This window comes from Oncorhynchus keta, chromosome 20, assembly GCF_023373465.1.
Source record: "Oncorhynchus keta strain PuntledgeMale-10-30-2019 chromosome 20, Oket_V2, whole genome shotgun sequence".
Taxonomy (NCBI): Eukaryota; Metazoa; Chordata; class Actinopteri; order Salmoniformes; family Salmonidae; genus Oncorhynchus; species Oncorhynchus keta.
This window is the reverse complement of record NC_068440.1, coordinates 23,595,788-23,623,287: the sequence shown is the minus strand read 5'-3', so window position 1 is coordinate 23,623,287 and position 27,500 is coordinate 23,595,788. Positions and strand designations below refer to the sequence as shown.

General features: G+C 47.0%; 1 protein-coding gene across 3 annotated transcripts in view; it reads left to right on the top strand.

Moving 5' to 3' along the window:
• The window catches only part of atxn1a (ataxin 1a), a 209,329-nt gene that overhangs the window by 129,397 nt on the left and 52,432 nt on the right, over positions 1-27,500 (top strand). For 2 of the 3 annotated variants that reach the window (XM_052472457.1, XM_052472458.1), the window contains one exon: positions 10,192-10,297. The exons of the other annotated variant lie outside the window; for it this stretch is intronic. The gene's annotated coding sequence lies outside the window, so the exon portion shown is untranslated. The remainder of the gene's footprint in view (positions 1-10,191; positions 10,298-27,500) is intronic. 3 annotated transcript variants of the gene reach the window in all.

The following is a 27,500-nucleotide window of genomic DNA, read 5'->3' as shown; positions in this document are numbered from 1 at the left end:
GGATGGATGGATGGAGGGAGGGAGGGAGGGAGGGGGGGAGGGAGGGAGGGAGGGAGGGAGGGGGAGGGAGGGTAGGTTACCTCCTCTCTGTAGTTGGCCAGGGAGGGAACTCTGCCTTTCTATAACACCTAATCATGTGTGTGCTTTTGTGTGTGTGTATGCGTGTGTGTTCGACTGTGAAATAGGGTTTCCTGGAACACCCACGCTACTCACCCCACTCACCTCCGTCTCCCCTCTCTTCACCCCTCCTCAACCTCCACCCTTCCTGCCTCACTACATTCCCTGTGTGCAGCTGTGTTTCTCTCTCTGCCAGGCTGGAGGGAGGGAGGACTGGAGGGAGGGAGGGCTGAACGGAGAGAGTGAGGGATGGAGGACTGGTGGGAGGGAGGGCTGGAGGGAGGGAGGACTGAACGGAGAGAGTGAGGGATTGAGTGAGTGAGGGATGAGGGAGGGCTGGAGGGAAGTAGGGAGGGCTGGAGAAAGTGAGTGATGGAGGGAGGGAGGGTGGGCTGGAGGGAGGGAGGGAGGGAGGGAGGGAGGGAGGGAGGGAGGAAGGAAGGAAGGAAGGAAGGAAGGAAGGAAGGAAGGAAGGAAGGAAGGAAGGAAGGAATGAGGGAGGGCAGGAGAGAGGGAGGGGGCAGGGCCAAGACATACAGGTTAAGAGAGTCTGAAGAATGCTAACAGGCAAATCATTGGGCAATTAAAAACACTCAGCAGTGAGGAGCTGCTTCCCACTGCTCGCTGGCTCGCTGCCAAGCTACAGAGAAGAGAACGCTCACTGCCTCGCTGCCAAGCTACAGAGAAGAGAACGCTCGCTGGCTCGCTGCCAAGCTACAGAGAAGAGAACGCTCGCTGCCAAGCTACAGAGAAGAGAACGCTCGCTGCCTCGCTGCCAAGCTACAGAGAAGAGAACGCTCGCTGGCTCGCTACCAAGCTACAGAGAAGAGAACGCTCGCTGCCAAGCTACAGAGAAGAGAATGCTCGCTGGCTCGCTGCCAAGCTACAGAGAAGAGAACGCTCGCTGCCTCGCTGCCAAGCTACAGAGAAGAGAACGCTCGCTGGCTCGCTGCCAAGCTACAGAGAAGAGAACGCTCGCTGGCTCGCTGCCAAGCTACAGAGAAGAGAACGCTCGCTGGCTCGCTGCCAAGCTACAGAGAAGAGAACGCTCGCTAGCTCGCTGCCAAGCTACAGAGAAGAGAACGCTCGCTGGCTCGCTGCCAAGCTACAGAGAAGAGAACGCTCGCTGCCAAACTACAGAGAAGAGAACGCTCGCTGGCTCGCTGCCAAGCTACTGAGAAGAGAACGCTCGCTAGCTCGCTGCCAAGCTACAGAGAAGAGAACGCTCGCTGGCTCGCTGCCAAGCTACAGAGAAGAGAACGCTCGCTGGCTCGCTGCCAAGCTACAGAGAAGAGAACGCTCGCTGCCTCGCTGCCAAGCTACAGAGAAGAGAACGCTCGCTGGCTCGCTGCCAAGCTACAGAGAAGAAAACGCTCGCTGGCTCGCTGCCAAGCTACAGAGAAGAGAACGCTCGCTGCCATGCTACAGAGAAGAGAACGCTTCGCTGCCAAGCTACAGAGAAGAGAACGCTCGCTGGCTCGCTGCCAAGCTACAGAGAAGAGAACGCTCGCTGCCAAGCTACAGAGAAGAGAACGCTCGCTGGCTCGCTGCCAAGCTACAGAGAAGAGAACGCTCGCTGCCAAGCTACAGAGAAGAGAACGCTCGCTGCCAAGCTACAGAGAAGAGAACGCTCGCTGGCTCGCTGCCAAGCTACAGAGAAGAGAACGCTCGCTGGCTCGCTGCCAAGCTACAGAGAAGAGAACGCTCGCTGCCAAGCTACAGAGAAGAGAACGCTCGCTGGCTCGCTGCCAAGCTACAGAGAAGAGAACGCTCGCTGGCTCGCTGCCAAGCTACAGAGAAGAGAACGCTCGCTGCCAAGCTACAGAGAAGAGAACGCTCGCTGCCTCGCTGCCAAGCTACAGAGAAGAGAACACTCGCTGCCAAGCTACAGAGAAGAGAACGCTCGCTGGCTCGCTGCCAAGCTACAGAGAAGAGAACGCTCGCTGGCTCGCTGCCAAGCTACAGAGAAGAGAACGCTTGCTGGCTCGCTGGCTGGCTGGCTGGTTGATTGGCTGGCTTGCTGGGTCTCTGACTGGCTGGCTTGATGACTGGATGGCTGGTTGACTGACTGTATGGTTGATTGACTGACTGGATGGTTAGCTGGTTCTCTGGTTGGCTGTCTGATTAGCTGGGTCTTTGACTGGCTGGCTGGCTCTCTGGCTGGCTGGCTGGTTAGCTGGCTGGCTGGGTCTCTGACTGGCTGGATGGCTGGTTGATTGGCTGGCTTGCTGGGTCTCTGACTGACTGGATGGCTGATTGACTGACTGGATGGTTAGCTGGTTCTCTGGTTGGCTGTCTGATTAGCTGGGTCTTTGACTGGCTGGCTGGCTCTCTGGCTGGCTGGCTGGTTAGCTGGCTGGCTGGGTCTCTGACTGGCTGGATGGCTGACTGGCTGACCTATTGGATGGCTGGCTGGTTCTCTGGTTGGATGGATAGATGGCTGGCTGGCTCTCTGACTGACTAAACGGCTGGCTCGGTGAAGAAACGCCCAATGCTTGCCTAACACTGCCTGACCCTTTCAGAACAATGCCTTGTCTTGTCTTGCACAAGCCCTGGCTGGCACTGGTGTTGTCTTTTACTCCTCTTTGTCCCATATAAGTGCCTCGGAACGTTAGGCAGAGAGGAAATGTGTGTGTGTGTGTGTGTGTGTGTGTGTGTGTGTGTGTGTGTGTGTGTGTGTGTGTGTGTGTGTGTGTGTGTGTGTGTGTGTGTGTGTGTGTGTGTGTGTGTGTGTGTGTGTGTGTGTGTGTGTGTGTGTGTGTACACATTATGCAGACAGAGGAAGGGTTGTATAAGGCTGCTGTGCTGGCATAGAGGACAGGACAGAATACACTGTGTTCAGGGACTATACTGCCAGTCTGTGTGGAGACAACTGGGTTAGAGGACAGGTAGATATGAATCAGACAGGTAGATATGAATCAGACAGGTAGATATGAATCAGACAGTGCTGTGGTAGCAGTCAAGGATGGGAGCTGGGGAGAGGATTCTATCTAGGATTCCATTTTGGCTTTTTTTTGTTCATTCTTTTCGGCTTGTTTTTGTTCACTTTAGTTTGTTTCAGTCATTCAATGAGAGTAGAAAGGATGTTGAAAATAACACTGTTCCCATTCAAACAATAGTGGGAAATAACTGTATAACTGTATGTCAAATACTTTACATCAAGGCCAGCAAAGTATGCTTTCATCTTATACTGAACAAAAATATAAACGCAACATTCAACAATTTTACGATTTTACTGAGTTACAGTTACATATCAGGAAATCAGTCAATTGAAATAAATGAATTAGGCCCTAATCTATGAATAATAGTCACCCACTTGATGCCATACATGTGGTATGGGACAGTGAGGCCGGTTTTGAGGCACTGCCAAATTCTCTAAAACAACGTTGGAGGTGGCTTATGGTAGAGAAATTAACATTAAATTCTCTGGCAACAGCTCTGGTGGACATTCCTGCAGTCAGCATGCCAATCGCACGCTCCTTCAAAACTAGAGACATCTGTAGCATTGTGTTGTTTGACAAAACTGTAGATGTTATAGAGGACTTTTATTGTCCCCAGCACAATGTGCACCTGTGTAATGATCATGCTGTTTAATCAGCTTCTTGATATGCCACACTTGTCAGGTGGATGGATTATCTTGGCAAAGGAGAAATGCTCACTAAGGATTTGAGAGAAATAAGGTTTTTCTGCATATGGAAAATGTCTGGGATCTTTTATTTCAGCTCATGAAACATGGGACATGCTGCTTTATATTTTTGTTCAGATTTAGTAGAGCTGCGATGAAAGATTCCTCTTCTCCATTAATGCGTGGTACAATATGTGCTTGTCTGTGAGAGAACGGACAGGAATGAGAACGCAGCTAGAGAATCGGGACTCCACTCATGCACATTATAGATACAATTCCACCTGAAAGGAATGAGAGTCAGTTACAGTTGGCCCCTGAGATTGAGGTTGAGGGATGATGTTAGACTTTCTGGAGGTATTCAGAAACCCCCACAACCCACATCCAGCCGTTCCTCCCTCTCTCCCTGTTGGTCTGAAGTGGTGGAGAGCTCTGCATTTTTCTGATTGAACCAGCTGTCAGACATTATGTCAGCCCCAAAGAATTCTGGGACAAATATGTGGTACTTTCAGAGATGAAGTGAGGACATGGTTCAGACTGTGTAATGGAACCCCAAGTGGTTTCCCTCTTATTTTAACCCTTGCTGGGTCTTAGGAAATCCTAATCAAGGTGGATGTGAGCCATGTACCTCCGGTCCCTGACGACAGAGAACTGTTGTTTACCACGATACCATCCCGTTAAAACACTCTCTCTCTCTCTCTCTCTCTCTCTCTCTCTCTCTCTCTCTCTCTCTCTCTCTCTCTCTCTCTCTCTCTCTCTCTCTCTCTCTCTCTCTCTCTCTCTCTCTCTCTCTCTGTCTCTCTGTCTGTCTGTCTCTCTCTCTCTCTCTCTCTCTCTCTCTCTCTTTCTCTCTAAAAAAAGAAAAATATTCAAGTATGTGTCTATTCTTGTTTATGACTTACGGTTACGACAAGCACTCCTTGTGGGAGCGATTGGCTGAAAAATGCAACTTTTCTCAAAATTCGGAAGGTAATTTGTGCTGAGAGTGCCCCTTTGAACCGACTGCTTGCGGTTACACAGTCCATTACCACTGTCTATTATAAGACACTTTATTTCCTCAGTATCACGTTGTGTGTTGGTTTCATATGGAGGAAGGGATGCTTGGCAACTGTCTTAATGTATGTGGGTGGAAAACAAGTAAAGAGCTCCATCTCTATGGGGGAGAAAAAACATCTTCCCTCTCTACATCTCATCTACACACACACATGCACGCACGCACGCACACACACACACACACACACACATACACACACACGTCTCGTCTACAATATTCTAATCAGAGCAGGCCAATTAACTGATGTGTTATAGTGTAATAGTCCTGCGGTGGAGAGGCTGAGTGGCTGATTGAATTGCAAAGCAGAGTGGATCAGACAGCCTGCAGCACTGAATAGAAGGTGAAGCGGAGGTGTATTTGTGTGTGTGTGTGTGTGTGTGTGTGTGTGTGTGTGTGTGTGTGTGTGTGTGTGTGTGTGTGTGTGTGTGTGTGTGTGTGTGTGTGTGTGTGTGTGTGTGTGTGTGTGTGTGTGTGCGTGCGTGTGCGTGAGTGTGTTTGTGTATGTGTGTGTATGTCTGCCAAACATCACGAAGTAGCTGAAGCCTCTTAAACACAGCTCTCACAAGGAATGACTAACTGACAGACAACACTTGTGTAAGTTCTAGAGGTGTAGGGGCATAGAACAACTCCCCTTGTTTCCCACTGCATGGCATACGGAGCCTGTGTGTTCTAGTTTCTAGACTATAGATCTTCAAGTCTGGAGTTTGATTGACAGGTAAGAAGCCTGTTCAGATAACAGATGGAACACTACTCATCAAATGCCAGTCATTCAGTCAGTTATTTAGTCAGTCACTCAGTTAGCTAGCCAGCCAGTCAGTCAATTAGTCAGTTATTTAGTCAGTCACTCAGTTAGCTAGCCAGTCAGTCAGGCAATCAGTCAGTTATTCAGTCAGTCACTCAGTTAGCTAGCCAGTCAGTCAGTCAGTCAATCAGTCAGTTATTTAGTCAGTCACTCAGTTAGCTAGCCAGTCACTCAGTCAATCAGTCAGTTATTTAGTCAGTCACTCAGTTAGCTAGCCAGTCAGTCAGGCAATCAGTCAGTTATTCAGTCAGTCACTCAGTTAGCTAGCCAGTCAGTCAGTCAGTCAATCAGTCAGTTATTTAGTCAGTCACTCAGTTAGCTAGCCAGTCACTCAGTCAATCAGTCAGTTATTTAGTCAGTCACTCAGTTAGCTAGCCAGTCAGTCAGTCAATCAGTCAGTTATTCAGTCAGCCGGCCAGTCAGTCTGTCAGTCAGTCAGTCAAGAGGCCAGTCAGTCAGTTGGCCAGTCAGTCAGTCAATAAGCCAGACTGTCATTCAGTCAGCCCGCCCGCTCGGCAGTCAGCCAGTCAGTCACTAAGCCAGTCAGTCAGTCAGTAAGTATGTCAGTCAGTTGACAATAACCCTGTTTCCAGACCAGTATTCACAGAGCATAAGTTTATTAGGAGGGAGAAGCCTGCAGTTCCTGATGATCCAGGCACTAACCAACAGAGGGCACTGTACTGTATCTGAATGACACACTGCATTCCATACTGTGTCAACCCTCCCTCCCTCTCACAGGTTATGAACTTCCAACTATGATAATAGAGAGAGAATGTCTGTCTGGCAGCAAAGACAGGGAGAAATAATCAATATGTTTCTATGAGAGTGCAAAGCACTGGGCTTATGTTACACCAGGGAGAGAGTCCAGGACACACACTGTGCTTCTCCTCCACACTGCCCACAGAAATTGATGGCGAGAGAGAGGACGTGGGCTTGAGGGATTTGTGGGGAGAGAGAGAGATAGAGAGAGAGAAAAAGAAAGAGAGAGAGAGAGATCTCACACAGTGGCCGAGGATTACCAGACACCAACTGGCAAAGGAATCATTCACGGGTATTAAAAGAGTGTGTGAGAGAGGATAGAGGGGGGCGAGAGAGAGACAGAGAGAGAGGGAGACAGAGAGAGAGAGAGAGAGAGAGAGAGAGAGAGAGAGAGAGAGAGAGAGAGAGAGAGAGAGAGAGACTGAGAGGGAGGGAGGGAGACAGAGAGAGAGTGATAGGAGGCGAGAGAAAATGAGAGGCAGATGGGCACAGGAGGCAGCACACCAAGCTCGCTGTGAAGACAACTTGTGGTTTGTTCATGCCAGAAACAGAAGGGGGATCTGTGATCTGTAAATGTCAGCAGAAAGGGACAGAGTTAAGGGAGAGTAGTGACAAGTGGTGCTGAGTAGAGCTGGCTAGACATCAGTCAACAAGACACTCAATTTGGCCCCAAATCTGGACTTCATTCAATCATTCAGTCAGCGTAATCATTCAAAACATGATTACTATTCAGCCCAAGGTCTGGTTTATTCACAGTGCAGATGCTGAGGCTTCATTCACACATAGACATCTTCAGAAACAATCTCTGCTCTCAAGTTCCTGCAGCTAAATTATCTGTTCTTGATCTACCTGCCTTTCAGGGTACCATAACACTGACTGACTGACTGGCTAACTGACAGACTAGCTAACTGACTGACTGGCTAATTTACTGACTAACTGACCGGCTAACTGACTGCCTGGCTGACTGACTGACTGATTGTCTGACCGACTGACTGGCTAACTGACTGACTGACTGACTGGCTAACTAATTGACTGATTGGCTAAATGACTGTATAATTGGCTGACTGACTAACTGGCTAATTGACTGACTGGCTAACTGACTGACTAATAGACTGACTGACTGTTTGGCTAACTGACTGACTGACTGGCTAACTGACTGAGTGACTGACTGGCTGGCTAACTGACTGACTGACTGAGTGACTGGACTGACTGGCTAACTGACTGACTGACTGACTGACTGGCTAACTGACTGACTGACTAATTGGCTGACTGGATAATTGACTGGCTTGCTAACTTACTGACTGGCTAACTGATTGGTTAACTGATTGTATGATTGGCTGACTGACCGACTGGCTAACTGACTGACTGACTGCCTAACTAACTGACTGACTGTATGGCTAACTGTCTGAGTGAGTGACTGAATAACTGACTGATTGACTGACTGGCTAGCTAACTAACTGACTGGCTAACTGACTGACTGGCTAACTGACTGACTGACTGTATGTCTCTCTCTCTCCCTGTCTCCCTCTCTCTGATTGTGAGGCCAATAGGATGTCTAGGGAGGATGTACTATAATACTGCAGCTCAGATACACAACATCAGTATGAGAGTAGGCTGGAGATTAGCTGTCTGTCTGTCTGTCTGTCTGTCTGTCTGTCTGTCTGTCTGTCTGTCTGTCTGACTGTCTTGTCTGTCTGTCTGTCTGTCAGTTACTCTGCCTGTCTGTAGTTCTATCCGTCTGTCAGTTGGTCTGTCTGTCTGTCAGTTAGTCTGCCTGTCTGTCAGTTGGTCTGTCTGTCTGTCTGTCTGTCAGTTAGTTAACCTGTCTGTCTGTCTGTCTGTCTGTCTGTCTGTCTGTCTGTCTGTCAGTCAGTTAACCTGTCTGTCTGTCTGTCTGTCTGTCTGTCTGTCTGTCTGTCTGTATATCAGTTCGTTTGTATTTCTGTCTGTCTGTCTGTCTGTCTGTCTGTCTGTCTGTCTGTCTGTCTGTCTGTCAGTCAGTTAGTCTGTCTGTGTGTTCTGTACTCTACATCACAGCCCTGAGTCTCTAAATTGATTCTGATGTGTGTGTTGGAGGGGGGGGGATGTTTGTGGGTATGTGCACATTTTGTAGTACTTCTGCGTTTCTGTTCATGTAAATACAGTGAGATTATCATGTGAAATTGTACAGTTTTCATTTGCACTGAAATTGATGAAACCATGTCAATGGTTGCCTCTTTTCACAGCTTCTGACCTGTGACTACATGTCTCTTTCTCCTCAGCTAGTGTCTACCTGTCTCTCTCTCTCCTCAGCTAGTGTCTACCTGTCTCTCTCTCTTCTCAGCTAGTGTCTACATGTCTCTCTCTCTCCTCAGCTAGTGTCTACCTGTCTCTCTCTCCTCAGGTGGTGTCTATACCTGTCTCTCTCTCCTCAGCTAGTGTCTACCTCTCTCTCTCTCCTCAGCTAGTGTCTACATGTCTCTCTCTCTCCTCAGCTAGTGTCTACCTGTCTCTCTCTCCTCAGCTAGTGTCTACCTGTCTCTCTCTCCTCAGCTAGTGACTACCTGTCTCTCTCTCCTCAGCTAGTGTCTACCTCTCTCTCTCTCCTCAGCTAGTGTCTACCTGTCTCTCTCCTCAGCTAGTGTCTACATGTCTCTCTCTCTCCTCAGCTAGTGTCTACCTGTCTCTCTCTCCTCAGCTAGTGTCTACCTGTCTCTCTCTCCTCAGCTAGTGTCTACCTGTCTCTCTCTCCTCAGCTAGTGTCTACCTGTCTCTCTCTCCTCAGCTAGTGTCTACATGTCTCTCTCTCTCCTCAGCTAGTGTCTACCTGTCTCTCTCTCCTCAGCTAGTGTCTACCTGTCTCTCTCTCCTCAGCTAGTGTCTACCTGTCTCTCTCTCCTCAGCTAGTGTCTACCTGTCTCTCTCTCCTCAGCTAGTGTCTACATGTCTCTCTCTCTCCTCAGCTAGTGTCTACCTGTCTCTCTCTCCTCAGCTAGTGTCTACCTGTCTCTCTCTCCTCAGCTAGTGTCTACCTGTCTCTCTCTCCTCAGCTAGTGTCTACCTGTCTCTCTCTCCTCAGCTAGTGTCTACCTGTCTCTCTCTCCTCAGGTGGTGTCTATACCTGTCTCTCTCTCCTCAGCTGGTGTCTACCTGTCTCTCTCTCCTCAGCTAGTGTCTACATGTCTCTCTCCTCAGCTAGTGTCTACCTGTCTCTCTCCTCAGCTAGTGTCTACCTGTCTCTCTCTCCTCAGGTGGTGTCTATACCTGTCTCTCTCTCGTCAGTTAGTGTCTACCTGTCTCTCTCCTCAGCTAGTGTCTACCTGTCTCTCTCTCCTCAACTATTATCTACATGTCTCTCTCTCCTCAGCTAGTGTCTACCTGTCTCTCTCTCCTCAGCTAGTGTCTACCTGTCTCTCTCTCCTCAGCTAGTGTCTACATGTCTCTCTCTCCTCAACTAGTCTACCTGTCTCTCTCCTCAGCTAGTGTCTACATCTCTCTCTCTCCTCAACTATTGTCTGCCTGTCTCTCTCTCCTCAGCTAGTGTCTACATGTCTCTCTCTCCTCAACTAGTCTACCTGTCTCTCTCTCCTCAGCTAGTGTCTACATGTCTCTCTCTCTTCAACTATTGTCTACCTGTCTCTCTCTCCTCAGCTAGTGTCTACATGTCTCTCTCTCTTCAACTATTGTCTACCTGTCTCTCTCTCCTCAGCTAGTGTCTACCTCTCTCTCTCTCCTCAGCTAGTGTCTACCTGTCTCTCTGTCCTCAGCTAATGTCTACCTGTCTCTCTCTCCTCAGATGATGTCTATACATGTCTCTCTCTCCTCAGCTAGTGTCTTTACCTGTCTCTCTCTCCTCAGTTGGTGCTGAGGAGGAAGTAGTGCTTCGTTCTGAGTGGAGGATCCCTCCATGGGCTGTACCACCCGTTGACACACAGGAGGGATCAGAGGAGCTCCACTGAATGAGGTAGAAGCACCCTAAAACCCTCCTTACCCCCTCCCCTATCATTGAATGAACACGTCCGTTTCTGCCTGCGTATGTGTCGTGAAAATGGCATCTGAGTCGTGGGACCGTTGTTGCTATGTGTCTTTAATATACCTCCATCAATGCTGTGATATCCACAGTCAAGAGACGAAATCAGTTTGGGGACTGGGCTGGTTACGTCATGTTTTGGGTCAGAGTGAATGTAGGCAAACATTGTTTCTATTCTAGCAGTTCTTTTTGTCACTCAAGCGGAGAGAGATGTAGCATCCTCTGTAGTAGACAACAAGCATCAGGATGGGGTCTCAAGGGGAGGCTTTTTCCTCTTCTCTACTTCCTGTTTACGGTTTAATTTGACACAGTGCGCTTTTACTGTGTGTGTGTGTGTGTGTGTGTGTGTGTGTGTGTGTGTGTGTGTGTGTGTGTGTGTGTGTGTGTGTGTGTGTGTGTGTGTGTGTGTGTGTGTGTGTGTGTGTGTGTGTGTGTTTTGACACAGTCAGGTTGTCATACAGTCATACAGTCAATGACCAGACTAGACCAGACCAGACTAGATCACACTAGACCAGACCAGACCAGACTAGACCAGACCAGACCACACTAGACCAGACTAGACCAGACTAGACCAGACCAGACCAGACTAGACCAGACCAGACTAGACCACACTAGACCAGACCAGACCACAATAGACCAGACCAGACCAGACTAGACCAGACCAGACTAGACCAGACCAGATCACACTAGACCAGACCAGATCAAACTAGACCAGACCAGACCAGACCAGACCAGACCAGACCAGACTAGACCAGACCAGACCAGACTAGACCAGACCAGACCAGACTAGACCAGACCAGACCAGACTAGACCAGACCAGACTAGACCAGACCAGACCAGACTAGACCAGACTAGACCAGACCAGACCAGACTAGACCAGACCAGACCACACTAGACCACACTAGACCAGACCAGACCAGACCAGACCAGACCAGACTAGACTAGACCAGACCAGACCAGACTAGACCAGACCAGACCACACTAGACCAGACCAGACCAGACTAGACCAGACCACACTAGACCAGACCAGACCAGACTAGACCAAACCAGACCAGGCAGCTTTACTCTGCTAGAATCTCCTTGTAAATTGATGTATATTTGACTTTAATATGAGTGAAGTGGGAGAGGAGTCAGTCAATGGACATCTGGTACTGTGGGCTGATTTCGTACAGTGTGTTTGTTTCTGTGTGTGTGAGTGTGTGCGTGTGTGTGCATGTGTGTAAGTGTATGTATGTGTGTCTGTCTGCTAGCTACAGCTACTGTATGCTCTGCTCACTGGAGTGGCTCCCTCTCTTTCCCCTGTGTTTCCTAGTCTCGGATTGGAGGAAAGGGAATAGGGAATCTGCCTAACAACAGAGCTGTTGTATATTGTTTAGTAAACAACACGGGGCTCTCCCTAGTGAAGCAGCACAACTCCAGACACACACACACATACAAACACACACAGACACACACACCTCCAGGAAAATAGATTTGCCTGAGTTCTTCCTGTGAGAAAAGTTCTCTCCTGGGAGAGCTATGAAAGAAAAACACCTCATAAAACAGTGCTTGGAGAAAAATACATGCATCCTTCTGAAAGTCACACAATCTATTAACATGGTTACGTAAGCTTCAGACTATGCATGTTCAGCTCGGTCATACCCTACAGATCAAACAAGAAATTGTTAACCCCTTCACTACATTGACCTATAAACAGCATATAGATATTATACAGATATGCTGTACAGTAAATCTGAATGTAGAACAGTAGCAAAGATGAACATGACCATGGACAGGAGAAAGGACATCCTCACGAGGTGATATAGGACAGTACTTAGCAGCAATGTGATTAGTTCATAGTTAATGTATGGTAATGGTTATGTCCCATGTATGATAAATGTGGAGCTAATGTGTTTCAGACAGTGTCGGTGAGACCCCAATGGTTCCTGAGTGTGTTTTAATGGGTAGAGGTTCTCTATATTATTGGTTAAATCAGGCTGAATGAATAGGCACAGGGGGCGCAGGGGGAGTTGGGATATGCAAGAGACACATTACCATTACACACTATAAGAAACAGGACAAAAATAAGCACCCCACAAACGATGAATTAAAACTCCAGAAGGGCTTGATTCACAGGGTTAGTGATTCATCTCAGTCATTCTACCTTCACAGATGCCTAAAGCACTATGATGAAAGAGTCATCCTGAAATACACAGTACCAGTCTAAAGTTAGGACACGCCTCCTCATTCAAGGGTTTTTCTTTAGTTTTACTATTTTATACATTGTAGAATAATAGTGAAGACATCACAACTATGAAATAACAGATATAGTAGAACCATGTAGTAACTAAAAAAGTGTTTTTATAAATATTTTATATTTAAGATTGTGTGTGTGTGTGTGTGTGTGTGTGTGTGTGTGTGTGTGTGTGTCTAAACCTTTGACTTGTACTGTAAATATATTTTTGTATCTATTACTTCATTCACCATTATATGGTCCTCTATGTTTCACTGTTTCTATGCATTCTTTGTGGTGCTTTCATGTGTGTGCATACTCTGCTCTCTGCCACTGTGTTTTTGTTGACAAGATTTAGGAACATCGTCGCTCCCTTCTGTTTATACCTGGTACTCCAGCCTGTACTACCAGCAGGGAAGGTAGATCCCTCCACCCCCCAGCAGACACGTCACTCTTATCCCCCCTGGGGTGACTGGAATTGGGGATAGTTTTACTGCAGACCCCCTGCTAGCTCCACAGGGAATCAAATTAAGAATGTCTGTAATTCTATTTATATGGTCCTCCCTGTCTCTGTCCCTCCCTCTCTCTGTGTCCTATAAGGCTGTCTGTTCCTGTCCTGCTGGGCTTTCACACTACACTGACCACCCCCCTCCTTCCCTTCTCTCCTTCCCCCGCTTCCTCTATCCCTTCCCTCCTTCCCTCTTCCCCCGCTTCCTCTATCCCTTCCCTCCTTCCCTCTTCCCTCTCTTCCTCTATCCCTTCCCTCTTCCCCCGCTTCCTCTATCCCTTCCCTCTTCCCCCGCTTCCTCTATCCCTTCCCTCCTTCCCTCTTCCCCACTTCCTCTATCCTTTCACTCCTTCCCTCTTCCCCCGCTTCCTCTATCCCTTCCCTCCTTCCCTCTTCCCCCACTTCCTCTATCCCTTCCCTCCTTCCCTCTTCCCCCACTTCCACTATCCCTTCCCTCCTTCCCTCTTCCCCCGCTTCCTCTATCCCTTCCCTCCTTCCCTCTTCCCTCTCTTCCTCCTTCCCTTCCCTCTCTTCCCCCTTCCCTCTCTTCTGCCTTCCCTCTCTTCCTCCTTCCCTCCCTCCCTCCCCTTCCCTCTCTTCCTTCTTCTCTTCCCTTCCCTCTCTTCCTCCTTCCCTCCCGACCCCTTCCCTCTCTTCCTCCTTCCCTCCCCTCCCCACCCCCCCCCTTCCCTCTCTTCCTCCTTCCCTCCCCACCCCTTCCCTCTCATCCTCCTTCCCTCCCTCCCTCCCCACCCCTCCCTCTCTTCTTCCTTCCCTCCCCCCCCCTTCCCTCTCTTCCTCCTTCCCTCCCCACCCCTTCCCTCTCATCCTCCTTCCCTCCCCACCCCTTCCCTCTCTTCCTCCTTCCCTCCCCACCCCTTCCCTCTCTTCTTCCTTCCCTCCCCACCCCTTCCCTCTCATCCTCCTTCCCTCCCCACCCCTCCCTCTCTTCCCTTCCCTCACTCGCCCCCTCTCTTCTGCCTTCCCTCTCTTCCTTCCCCCTTCCCTCTTTCCCTCCTCCCCTTCCCTGTATCCCCTTCCCTCTCTTCCTCCTTCCCCCTTCCCTCTTTCCCTCCTCCCCTTCCCTCTATCCCCTTCCCTCTCTTCCTCCTTCCCTCCCCACCCCTTCCCTCTCTTCCTCCTTCCCTTCCCTCTCTTCCTCCTTCCCTCCCCACCCCTTACCTCTCTTCCTCCTTCCCTCCCCTCCCCTTCCCTCTCATTCTCCTTCCCTCCCCACCCCCTCCCTCTCTTCCCTTCCCTCACTCCCCCCTTCTCTTCTGCCTTCCCTCTCTTCCTTCCCCCTTCCCTCTTTCCCTCCTCCCCTTCCCTCTATCCCCTTCCCTCTTTTCCTCCTTCCATTCCCTCCTTTCCCCTTCCCTCTCTTCCTTCTTACCCCTCCCCCTTCCTTCCCCCTTCCCTCTCTTCCTCCTCCCCTTCCTGCTTTCCTCCCTTCACTCTCTTCTGCCTTCCCTCTCTTCCTCCTTCTCCCTTCCCTCTTTCCCTCCTCCCCTTCCCTCTATCCCCTTCCCTCTTTTCCTCCTTCCATTCCCTCCTTTCCCCTTCCCTCTCTTCCTCCTTCCCCCTTCCCTCTTTCCCTCCTCCCCTTCCCTCTATCCCCTTCCCTCTCTCCCCCCTTCCCTCCCCACCCCTTCCCTCTCTTCCTCCACCCCTTCCCTCTCATTCTCCTTCCCTCCCCACCCCCTCCCTCTCTTCCCTTCCCTCACTCCCCCCTTCTCTTCTGCCTTCCCTCTCTTCCTTCCCCCTTCCCTCTTTCCCTCCTCCCCTTCCCTCTATCCCCTTCCCTCTTTTCCTCCTTCCATTCCCTCCTTTCCCCTTCCCTCTCTTCCTTCTTAACCCTCCCCCTTCCTTCCCTCTTTCCCTCCTCCCCTTCCCTCTATCCCCTTCCCTCTCTTCCTCCATCCCCCTTCCCTCTTTCCCTCCTCCCCTTCCCTCTATCCCCTTCCCTCTCTTCCTCCTTCTATTCCCTCCTTTCCCCTCCCTCTCTTCCTTCTTACCCCTCCCCCTTCCTTCCCCCTTCCCTCTTTCCCTCCTCCCCTTTCCTCTATCCCCTTCCCCTCTTCCTCCTTCCCCCTTCCCTTTTTCCCTCCTCCCCTTCCCTCTATCCCTTTCCCTCTCTTCCTCCTTCCATTCCCTCCTTTCCCCTTCCCTCTCTTCCTTCTTACCCCTCCCCCTTCCTTCCCCCTTCCCTCTCTTCCTCCTCCCCTTCCTGCTTTCCTCCCTTCACTCTCTTCTGCCTTCCCTCTCTTCCTCCTTCGCCCTTCCCTCTTTCCCTCCTCCCCTTCCCTCTATCCCCTTCCCTCTCTTCCTCCTTCCCTCCCCACCCCTTCCCTCTCTTCCTCCACCCCTTCCCTCTCTTCTGCCTTCCCTCTCTTCCCCCTTCCCTCTTTTCCTCCTCCCCTCTCTTCCTCCTTCCATTCCCTCCTTTCCCCTTCCCTCTCTTCCTCCTTCCCCCTTCCCTCTTTCCCTCCTCCCCTTCCCTCTATCCCCTTCCCTCTCTTCCTCCTTCCCTCCCCACCCCTTCCCTCTCTTCCTCCACCCCTTCCCTCTCTTCTGCCTTCCCTCTCTTCCCCCTTCCCTCTTTTCCTCCTCCCCTCTCTTCCTCCTTCCCTCCCGACGCCTTCCCTCTCTTTCTCCACCCCTTCCCTCTCTTCCTCCACCCCTTCCCTCTCTTCTGCCTTCCCTCTCTTCCCCCTTTCCTCTCTTCCTCCTTCCCTCTCTTCCTCCTTCCCTCCCCACCCCTTCCCTCTCTTCCTCCACCCCTTCCCTCTCTTCCCCCTTCCCTCTCTTCCCCCTTCCCTCTCTTCCTCCTCCCCTTCCCGCTTTCCTCCCTTCCCTCTCTTCTGCCTTCCCTCTCTTCCTTCCCCCTTCCCTCTTTCCCTCCCCCTTTCCCTCTTTCCTCCCTTCCCTCTCTTCCTCCTTCCCTTCCCTCCTTCCCCCTTCCCCTTCTTCCTCCCCCTCTTCCTCCTTCCATCTGTCTCCCCTGGATTCTGATAACTGACACACTATAACCCATCTCTTGTTTTAGCTCAGATAAAACCTGAAAGATAGGGACTTTGTCCCTATGACTGCTGATGGGAATTGAAGTTCAAGTTCTTATGAAAATCCTTTGAGCCAAATGGTTAAAGATGTTGAAAAGTTGTTTTGATGGGGACATGGTGTGCTGTACCATAGTCTGTGGCCTGTTCAGGCCAGACAGAGCTCTGACTAAAGTGTTTTCCCCCAGCTTGGTGCTAAGCTCAGTCTGTCAGCACAGGATCCTGATGAAAGACGTGCGGCCCCACTCCCCGCTTGCCGGTCGTTAGTGCTTTCATCCTCCTCTGTACTTCACACAGAGACACTTTTATCACAATAAGTGCATTCATCATCTAAACTGGAGAAAAAAAACAAATGACACTCAAATGTTCCATTGAGCTATGACAATGCAGTCATGTCAGTAACAGTAAACGGTCAACTGATGTTCAGCCCTATGGCCCTGTTATGTGTGAACAGGGACTAGTTATCTAGTGCTACAACAGGCCCCTGGTGTCCCCTTTTAAAGGCTCTATGATTTTGTCTCTCTCTGCAGAGTCTGTCCCTCGTTCAGCGACTCTGCAACTCAGTGCTAAGCTTGCAGGATAAAGTGTGTGTGTGTGTGTGTGTGTGTGTGTGTGTGTGTGTGTGTGTGTGTGTGTGTGTGTGTGTGTGTGTGTGTGTGTGTGTGTGTGTGTGTGTGTGTGTGTGTGTGTGTGTGATGGTGGTGTGTGTGTGTGATGGTGGTGTGTGTGTGTGTGTGTGTGTGTGTGTGTGTGTGTGTGTGTGTGTGTGTGTGTGTGTGTGTGTGTGTGTGTGTGTGTGTGTGTGTGTGTGTGTGTGTGTGTGTGTGTGTGTGTGTGTGTGTGTGTGTGTGTGTTTTCAGAGGACGGCATAATGGAATGCCTCGGCTCCGTCTGCCAAGAGCACTTTTCCCATGCGCCCATGAGCCAAGACTTCCCCCGTCCAGCCAAGAATAGCGCGAGTGTCCTTACACACACATACACACACACATACACATACACATACACAGACACACACACACACACACACAAACACACACACACACACAGCGCCAGATAAAGTGCTGTAGTAGCTGCCTAGTACGTAGAGGCTTCTCGTACAACACTGCGCCCCGGGGTCCTTAGCAACAGTGTGTTTCTCTGTGTCGTACAAACACATATACACACACACACACACACACACACACTTACACTCCCATCCGATCCCCTCCACCTACACACTCCCCCCAGTACACACACAGAGGCACTGAATCAAAGCCTTTATCAATTGCCAGAGGAGGTTGTCTGCTTAGCTTTTATCAGGTAATATATCTCTCTGTAGTTGTACCTGATGTGGGCCAAAGAGCCAGCCAACCAGTATCCTCCTCCTCCTCCTTCCGCAGTGCCTTTGTGAATGCCAGCACAAAGTGAGCACAGTGCATGCCTGCATTATTGCTACCAGACTTTTCAAATTGTATTTACTGCACTTGATTGAGCTTGCCTGGTGCAAAGGAACCAATGAAATTGTCCCAAAAGTGCAAACCCTGTCTTTATGTCACTCCAGTCGGTTCAACGAAACACTCTAAGTATTTGAAAGTAAACAAACGCTACTTCAACCCTGGTCTGAATACTACTTCTACTGCTGCTCTACAATACATTACATAAGCTAGTCTATAGTTTTGAACCATAAACACTATCCAGTACATATTTCTGAGGCAAAGGTTGGGTCAGCGCCATGGGCGCTTGTGGCGGGGAGTCTCGGGGACCATAACAATTTTGCATTTCGGAAAACATTTTCCTGCAATTCTACAAATGAAATAAGTATTTGAATTTTGCATTTGGTAGGTTAAGAAAAAGCATAGTTAAATTGCACATTGCGTTTTCTTTTTGTCACAAATAATGGGATCACAATAATGTAGTACAATTAAAAATGACTTTGATTTATCTATTAACAATTTTCTTTCTCAATATGGCAGTGTTATCTGGAGGCCATTGAACAAGAACTGACAACTTGAAAATGCAACTGTTTAACTTGAAAAGTTTTTGCATTTATATTTGGTAATTGATCATGTCAGCATAAAACATTATATTGCACTGTATTAGTCATGTGTCATTATCAATAAAATGTTTTTTTGGGGGGAGGAGCAGCTACAGTGAGGGAACAAAGTATTTGATCCCCTGCTGATTTTGTACGTTTATAACAACATAACATAACAACAACAAAATCTAGAAAAATGCTAAAAAATGTTATAAATTGATTTGCATTTTAATGAGGGAAATACCATGACTTAGTACTTGGTGGCAAAACCCTTGTTGGCAATCACAGAGGTCAGACGTTTCTTGTAGTTGGCCACCAGGTTTGCACACATCTCAGGAGGGATTTTGTCCCTCTCCTCTTTGCAGATCTTCTCCAAGTCATTAAGGTTTCGAGGCTGACGTTTGGCAACTCGAACCTTCAGCTCCCTCCACAGATTTTCTATGGGATTAAGGTCTGGAGACTGGCTAGGCCACTCCAGACCTGCTTCTTCTTGAGCCACTCCTTTGTTGCCTTGGCCATGTGTTTTGGGTCATTGTCATGCTGGAATACCCATCCACAACCCATTTTCAATGCCCTGGCTGAGGGAAGGAGGTTCTCACCCAAGATTTGACGGTACATGGCCCCGTCCATCGTCCCTTTCATGCGGTGAAGTTGTCCTGTCCCCTTAGCAGAAAAACACCCCCAAAGCATAATGTTTCCACCTCCATGTTTGACGGTGGGGATGGTGTTCTTGGGGTCATAGGCAGCATTCCTCCTCCTCCAAACACTCAGAGTTGAGTTGATGCCAAAGAGCTCCATTTTGGTCTCATCTGACCACAACACTTTCACCCAGTTGTCCTCTGAATCATTCAGATGTTCTTTGGCAAACTTCAGATGGGCATGTATATGTGCTTTCTTGAGCAGGGGGACCTTGCGTGCCCTGCAGGATTTCAGTCCTTCACGGCGTAGTGTGTTACCAATTGTTTTCTTGGTGACTATGGTCCCAGCTGCCTTGATCATTGACAAGATCCTCCTGTGTAGTTCTGGGCTGATTCCTCACCGTTCTCATGATCATTGCAACTCCACAAGGTGAGATCTTGCATGGAGCCCCAGGCCGAGGGAGATTGACAGTTCTTTTGTGTTTCTTCCATTTGCGAATAATCGCACCAACTGTTGTCACCTTCTCACCAAGCTGCTTGGCGATGGTCTTGTAGCCCATTCCAGCCTTGTGTAGGTCTACAATCTTGTCCCTGACATCCTTGGAGAGCTCTTTGGTCTTGGCCATGGTGGAGAGTTTGGAATCTGATTGATCGATTGATTGCTTCTGTGAACAGGTGTCTTTCATACAGGTAACAAACTGAGATTAGGAGCACTCCCTTTAAGAGTGTGCTCATAATCTCAGCTCGTTACCTTATAAAAGACACCTGGGAGCCAGAAATCTTTCTGATTGAGAGGGGGTCAAATACTTATTTCCCTCATTAAAATGCAAATCAATTTATAACATTTTTGACATGCGTTTTTCTTGATTTTTTGTTTGTTATTCTGTCTCTCACTGTTCAAATAAACCTACCATTAAAATTATAGACTGATCATTTCTTTGTCAGTGGGCAAACATTCAAAATCAGCAGGGGATCAAATACTTTTTTCCCTCACTATATATCCATAAATTGCGGGCCTGAATCTGCAATAGAAATAATAAAATGTAGCTGAGGTTATATGGGTCACATTTGAACAGTTTATGCTAGAGCAGGGTTCTCCAACCATTTACTTCATAAAGACTACTTAAACAGAAAAAAATAACAGTACTGCATACATAATGTGATTGTGTTTTGGTTCTTAAAACCACATGTTGAGCTAAAATCATTCTACTGTGTCCAACCTTGAGAATCTTTCCTTTTCAAGATGAGAGAAAATAAAATGGTTTTACATTTTAACAAATCTGTAGCTTGCAGTTACAGGACTAGGCTACTTTCAATTATTTCCCAATGACTTTTAAATGGTCATTTTGAACAACAACCACAGTGAGTAGGCTACATACAGTGCATTCGGAAAGTTTTCAGACCCCTTGCCTTTTTCCTCATTTTGTTATGTTACAGCCTCATTCTAAAATAGATTAAATAATTGTTTTCCTCATTAATCTACACACAATACCCCATAATGACAAAGCGAAAACAGGTTTTTAGAAATGCTTGCAAATTTATTTAAAAAAACATACAGTTGAAGTCGGAAGTTTACATACATCTTAGCCAAGTACATTTAAACTTAGTTTTTCACAATTCCTGACATTTAATCCTAGTAAAAATTCCTTGTCTTAGGTCAGTTAGGATCACCACTTTATTTTAAGAATGTGAAATGTCAGAATAATAGTAGAGAGAATAATTTACTTCCGCTTTTATCTCTTTCATCACATTCCCAGTGGGTCAGAAGTTTACATACACCCAATTAGTATTTGATAGCATTGCCTTTAAATTGTTTAACTTGGGTCAAACGTTTCAGGTATGCTTCCACAAGCTTCCCACAATAAGTTGGGTGAATTTTGGCCCATTTCTCCTGACAGAGCTGGTGTAACTGAGTCAGGTTTGTAGGCCTCTTGTTCGCACATTCTTTTTCAGTTCTGTCCACAGATTTTCTATAGAATTGAGGTCAGGGCTTTGTGATGGCCACTCCAATACCTTGACTTTGTTGTCCTTAAGCCATTTTGCCACAACTTTGGAAGTATGCTTGCGGTCATTGTCCATTTGGAAGACCCATTTGCAACCAAGCTTCCTGAATGATGTCTTGAGATGTTGCTTCAATATATCCACATATTGTCCCTGCTTCATGATGCTATCTATTTTGTGAAGTGCACCAGTCCCTCCTGTAGCAAAGCACCCAGACAACATGATGCTGCCACCCCCGTGCTCCACGGTTGGGATGGTGTTCTTCAGCTTGCAAGCATCCCCCTTTTTCCTCCAATCATGGTCATTATGGCCAAACAGTTATATTTTTGTTTCATCAGACCAGAGGACATTTCTCCAAAAAGTACAATCTTTGTCCCCGTGTGCAGTTGCAAACCGTAGTCTGGCTTTTGTAAGGTGGTTTTGGAGCGGTGGCTTTGCTGAGTGGCCTTTCAGGTTATGTCGATATAGGACTTGTTTTTACTGTGGATATAGATACTTTTGTACCTGTTTCCTCCAGCATCTTCACAAGGTCCTATGCTGTTGTTCTGGGATTGATTTGCACTTTTCTCACCAAAGTACGTTCATCTCTAGGAGACGGAACGTGTCTCCTTCCTGAGCGGTATGATGGCTGCGTGGTCCCATGGTGCTTATACTTGCGTACTATTGTTTGTACAGATGAACGGGGCACCTTCAGGCGATTGGAAATTGCTCCCAATGATGAACCAGACGTGTGGAGGTCTACAATTGTTTTTCTGAGGTCTTGTCTGATTTATTTTGATTTTCCCATGATGTCAAGCAAAGAGGCACTGAGTTTGAAGGTAGGCCTTGAAATACATCCACAGGTACAAATTATGTCAATTAAAAAAAAAATGTTAACCTTTATTTAACCAGGCAAGTCAGTTAAGAACAAATTCTTATTTTCAATGACGGCCTAGGAACAGTGGGTTAACTGCCTGTTCAGCTCGGGGGTTTGAACTTGCAACCTTCCGGTTACTAGTCCAACGCCCTAACCACTAGGCTACCCTGCCGCCCCAATTATCCTATCAGAAGCTTCTAAAGGCACTACATCATTCTGGAATTGTCCAAGCTGTATAAAGGCACAGTCAACTTAGTGTTTGTAAACTTCTAACCCACTGGAATTGTGATACAGTGAATGATAAGTGAAATAATCTGTCTCTAAACAATTTTTGGAAGAATGACTTGTGTCATGCACAAAGTAGATTGCCAAAACTATAGTTTGTTAACAAGAAATTTGTTGAGTGGTTGAAAAAACTAGTTTTACTGACTCCAACCTAAGTGTATGTAAACTTCCGACTTCAACTGTAAATACCTTATTTACACAAGTATTCAGAACCTTTGCTATGAGACTCGAAATTGAGCTCAGGTGCATCTTATTTCCCTTGATCATCTTTGAGATGTTTCTACAACTTGATTGGAGTCCACCTGTGGTAAATTGGAAAGGCACACACCTGTCTTTATAAGGTCCCATAGTGAATAGTGAATGTCAGAGAAAAAGAAAGAAGCCTTGAGGTCAAATGAATTGTCCGTAGAGCTCCGAGGCAGGATTGTGTCGAGGTGCAGATCTGGGGAAGGGTACCAAAAAATGTCTGCAGCATTGAAGGTCCCCAAGAACACGGTGGCCTCCATCATTTTCATGTTTGGAACCACCAAGACTCTTCCTAGAGCTGTCCACCCTGACAAACTGAGAAATCGGGGAGGTGACCAAGAACCCGATGGTCACTCTGACAGAGCTCCAGAGTTCCTCTGTGGAGATAGGATAATCTTCCAGAAGGATAACCATCTCTGCAGCACTCCATCAATCAGGCCTTTATGGTAGAATGGCCAGATGGAAGCCACTCCTCAGTAAAAGGCACATGATGGCCCACCTGGAGTTTGCCAAAAGGTACCTAAAGACTCTCAGACCATGAGAAACAAGATTCTCTGGTCTGATGAAACCAAGATTGAACTCTTTGGCCTGAATGCCAAGCGTCACGTCTGGAGGAAACCTGGTACCATCTCTATGGTGAAGCATTGTGGTGGCAGCATCATGCTGTGGGGATGTTTTTCAGAGGCAGGGACTGGGACATTAGTCAGGATCTAGGGAAAGATAAACGGAGAAAAGTACAGAGATATCCTTGATGAAAACCTGCTCCAGAGCCCTCAGGACCTCAGACTGGGGCAAAGGTTCACCTTTCAACAGGACAATGACCCTAAGCACACAGCCAAGACAACGCAGGATTGGTTTTGGGGCAAGTCTCTGAATGTCTTTGAGTGGCCCAGCCAGAGCCTGGACTTGAACCCGATCAAACATCTCTGGAGAGGCCTGAAAATAGCTGTGCAGTGACGCTCCCCATCCATCCTGACAGAGCTTGAGAGGATCTACAAAAAAAGAATGGGAGAAACTCCCCAAATACAGGTGTGCCAAGCTTGTAGCATCATACCCAAGAAGACTAGAAGCTGTAATCACTGCTAAATGTGCTTCAACAAAGTACTGAGTAAAGGGTCTGAATACTTATGTAAATGTGATATTTCTGTTCGCAAAAAATATCTATAAACTGTTTTTTCTTTGTCATTATGGGGTATTGTGTGTAGATTGATGAGAGGGAAAAAAATATTTAATCCATTTTAGAGTAAGGCTCTAATGTAACAATATTTGGAAAAACTCAAGGGGTCTGAATACTTTCTGAAGGCACTGTATTTTTACAAGAAATCGTGAAGAAACAGAATATTAATGAAGTATGAGGAATAACAAAAGTGTATTCTCAGCAAAAACATTAATTGACCGTACCACTTTTCCTCCAACATGGACTTTTTTTGGCACCGGTGTTTGAAGCACTGTCACCATGAAAATGTTTCAAATTAACTTGTCTCAGCAGCATAAATATTTGATGCAAAGAGGGTATAAATTGCTGATTTTGTCAATATGACTTACCAAGCCAAGCAGAGGTGTTTGTTTTATCAAGATACTAATCATACATACACAGCCAGGTTACATTGTAACCGCAAAGCGGCCACAGTGTGCTCACATGTGGGGCTCACCCAAGAATGTTACATTTGTAACTGAATGAAAACATTTGAACAATGTTATTTAACCGATTGATGATGGGAAAATAGATGGGAAAATGCAGAGTGGTGTTAAATGCCTGCAAACAAGGAACATTATTTTACAGATTTAAATATTAGGCCTACTGATTATTTCTCAATTGCGAGCTACTCATTGCAACCTTTGGTAGGCTGATGAAATACTCAGAGTCAGAGGCTGTTATACAGCGAAGCTAAGACATGCCTGGGCCGTGCACTTCATGGTTCTTATAGGCAAAGTGAAATTATACAATTCATTTGCTCAAGTTGCATGCCGCTCAAATGATATTTAACCACACCATTGGACCAACACCATTAGACATGAAACAACGATGCAAATATAACAACAGCACAACATTACTAAACATTGAAAATGACAAATGACCCAATGGATCCTGATAACTTCCTGGTAAAAAGTGGGGGTGAAAACACATACATTTTCACCCCCATTTTGAAAGTGGGGATGCAGCTGCTCCATTTGATCCAGGTCAGAAGAGATGAGAGTGTTCTTTTTGTTTAACTAACCCTGTCTGGTCACTCATTGCTCTGGTGATAGTTAACTGGCAGTGGATTATCTGCAGAGTCCCAGCACAGTGGCATAATGGAGATAGTGTTGGGTTACAGGCTGATAGGGTGTGGATTTGTGGTCTGTGTGTGTGGTGGGGACAGGTTAACTGGTTAGGTTTGTACATGTGAGAGTCATGCCTGTTCCATGGGACAGCTGCATATGGAGAGCTGTTATGCTTACTAGGGTCAGTTTCTGCATCGTAAACACACAAACACACGCACCCTCACCTCTGTTGTGCTATGGTTGAGAAAGACCAGTCATTGTATTAAATCTAGCTGACTTCACTGTCCTCACTTCTCCCCTCATATCCTCCTCTCCCTATCTCTCATCTCCTCCTCTTCCTCTCTCTCTCTCCTCTCTCTCATGTCCTCCTCTCCCTATCTCTCATCTCCTCCTCCTCCTCTTCCTCTCTCTCTCTCCTCTCTCTCCTCTCATATCCTCCTCTCCCTATCACTCTTCTCCTCCTCCTCCTCTTCCTCTCTCTCTCTCCTCTCTCTCCTCTCTCTCCTCTCATATCCTCCTCTCCCTATCGCTCTTCTCCTTTCATCTCCTCTCCCTCTCATCTCCTCCTCTCCCTCTCTCCTATCTTTCTCCTTTCCCTCTCATCTCATCTGTGTGTTTCTCTCCACAGTAGTGCCGCTGCAGCAGTGCTGTTCTAATCAGAACCATGTAATACAGGGGTTCCCAAACTTTTTTGGCCAGCGATGCCATTTTAATATCTGAAAATTCTCACGACCCCAACCATGTGATTTTTTTTTTAAATTAACAGCCAAATGGTGCTATGGCAGTCAATTTCAAAACTTTCTAACAGTATTTCTGATTGTATTCTCAACTCACCATCATGTATTTTTAATGTGAGGCTATGACAGCCAACTGCAGATTAGTCTGGGATCATTTGTCTTATCTCACCTCCACTAATGAGATGGGTGTGGCTTGATGCATGTCCTATCAGAGCTTCTCAAAGTCAGGGGGCGTGGTCGACAGTGCACACCTCATCTCTTCTTTCACATTCAACTTGGACCGATATTTGTTTTTAATGCAGACGAGAGCACTGAATCAGTGTACCATGAGTTGTAATGCTCGGAGGGAGATGGTATTCCCTTGGAGTCATGAACCAAACCTCCTCCATAGTGACCCGTGAACGTTTTGATGATTCGGTCACTCATCTGTATCATTGTTGTTGTATTTCCCCTGCATGCTCGCGTTCAGTTCTCTCAGTTTCCTAAATATGTATGTTACATAGGCAAGGAGACACATTTTATTTTCAAAGTCAACAGAGTCTGTTTTTTACATCCATTACGAATGACAACAGTTCCTCTCTCAACACTCCCACTCGATAACCACCAGGCCTCAGTGTGAAATAGAACATTGTCATGCTCTGATCCCACATAGTTTTTTCAACAGGTGTGCGCAATGTATATAGTTTCCAATTGAAGTTACCAGCTGCGTATCTCTGAGTTTTGCTCCCAGCTCTTTTGGCACCAGTTGCTTTCGGTGTATCCATTATAGCTCAGTGGGTGTATAATACAATGCATCCATATGGCATTCATAACTAGAGTGCAGAGGCCTGCCCGCCGTCCCGTGATAGATAGAGCCCCATCTGTGCAAAATCCCACCATTCGATCCCATGGAATCTGTTTTTCGTCAATAAAGCCACACAGCACAGTGAACATGGGGAATCGTGAAACAGAATGATTTGTCCTTGTAGCATCCCCCAACAAGTAGCGAACAACAGTCTATGCATGGGCATCTCGGCCCTCACAGCTAACATCCATTTGGAGAGCATATGATGGGGAGTTTTTGAGTCGTTCAGTCAGTTTCCCCTTGATTGCTAGTTATAGCATCGATTCTTAGTTTCACAGTGTTATCTGACAGAGGTGTTGATGTGAGCATCCCCACACATCAAAGTCTCGGCAATAGTGTGTGGTTTGATAGCGTTGCAGGCCTCACCATTCACCGTGGGAATGTGGTCTTTTCCCACAATCCCAGGGTGCTCTCTAGTTGAATTTTGACTTTTATATTTGAATAATTTTCAATAAGATTAACCACATTACAATGTTTTTGAGAGACAAAGATGATATTATACTAGAATTGTTATTATATATATTTTTTTTTACCAGGATTTAGAGAATTGCCCATTTTCATGTCAGCCAGTCGTGACCCCTAGTTTGGCAACCGCTGATGTTATGGCTTCAAATCTACACAAAATCATATTTGCACAAACACACACAAACAGACAGAAACACGTACACATATTCATTCACACATACATCTCTCTCGCTCCCTCTCTCTCACTCTCACACACATGCACGCATAACACACACATACCACACACGTTCTTGCAGAATTACAGTATCTCACCCATGTGACTTTTCCAAAACTCCACAAACCTTGGATCTGATTGGTTGACAAATAGCCTCAGCATATCAAAGTCTCAGAACTAGTTTTGGGCTTTATTCTAACACCCACTTGTCTCTTTTTGGTGTGTTTTGGGAAGGAAAAGTAGTTGTTTTTCCTGGCACTCTCTCTTATGTGACATCCCTCTCTCATACCATCCCTCTTTCCCTCTCTTAAAGCTGTGCTTTCAGACAGGAGTGAAGAGACTTTTCCTGAAATACATAGAGGCCAGTGCCAGGTTAGAGTTGAATATTTCAAAGGCTGCCTATCTCTATTTTATCATTTTTCAGGGGAGAGGAGGGTGGGTTAATGGTGTGAGATCTCAGGCTATGGAGGTGGAATGTACTTTCTCAGAGTAGCATGAAGTTGTTCCTTGAAACTGATTTAAGGTCAGTGTTGGGTTTGTCTTGGTTAAAGGCTCAGTGCAGTCAACAGCGTGATTTTCCTGTGTATTATATATACAGTACCAGTCAAATGTTTGGACACTCATTCAAGGGTTTTTACTATTTTCTAGTGAAGACATCAACACTATGAAATAAGACATGGAATCATGTAGTAACCAAAAAAGTGTTAAACAAATCAAAATATATTTTAGATTTTAGATTCTTCAAAGTAGCCACCCTGTGCCTTGATGAGAGCTTTGCACACTCTTGGCATTCTCT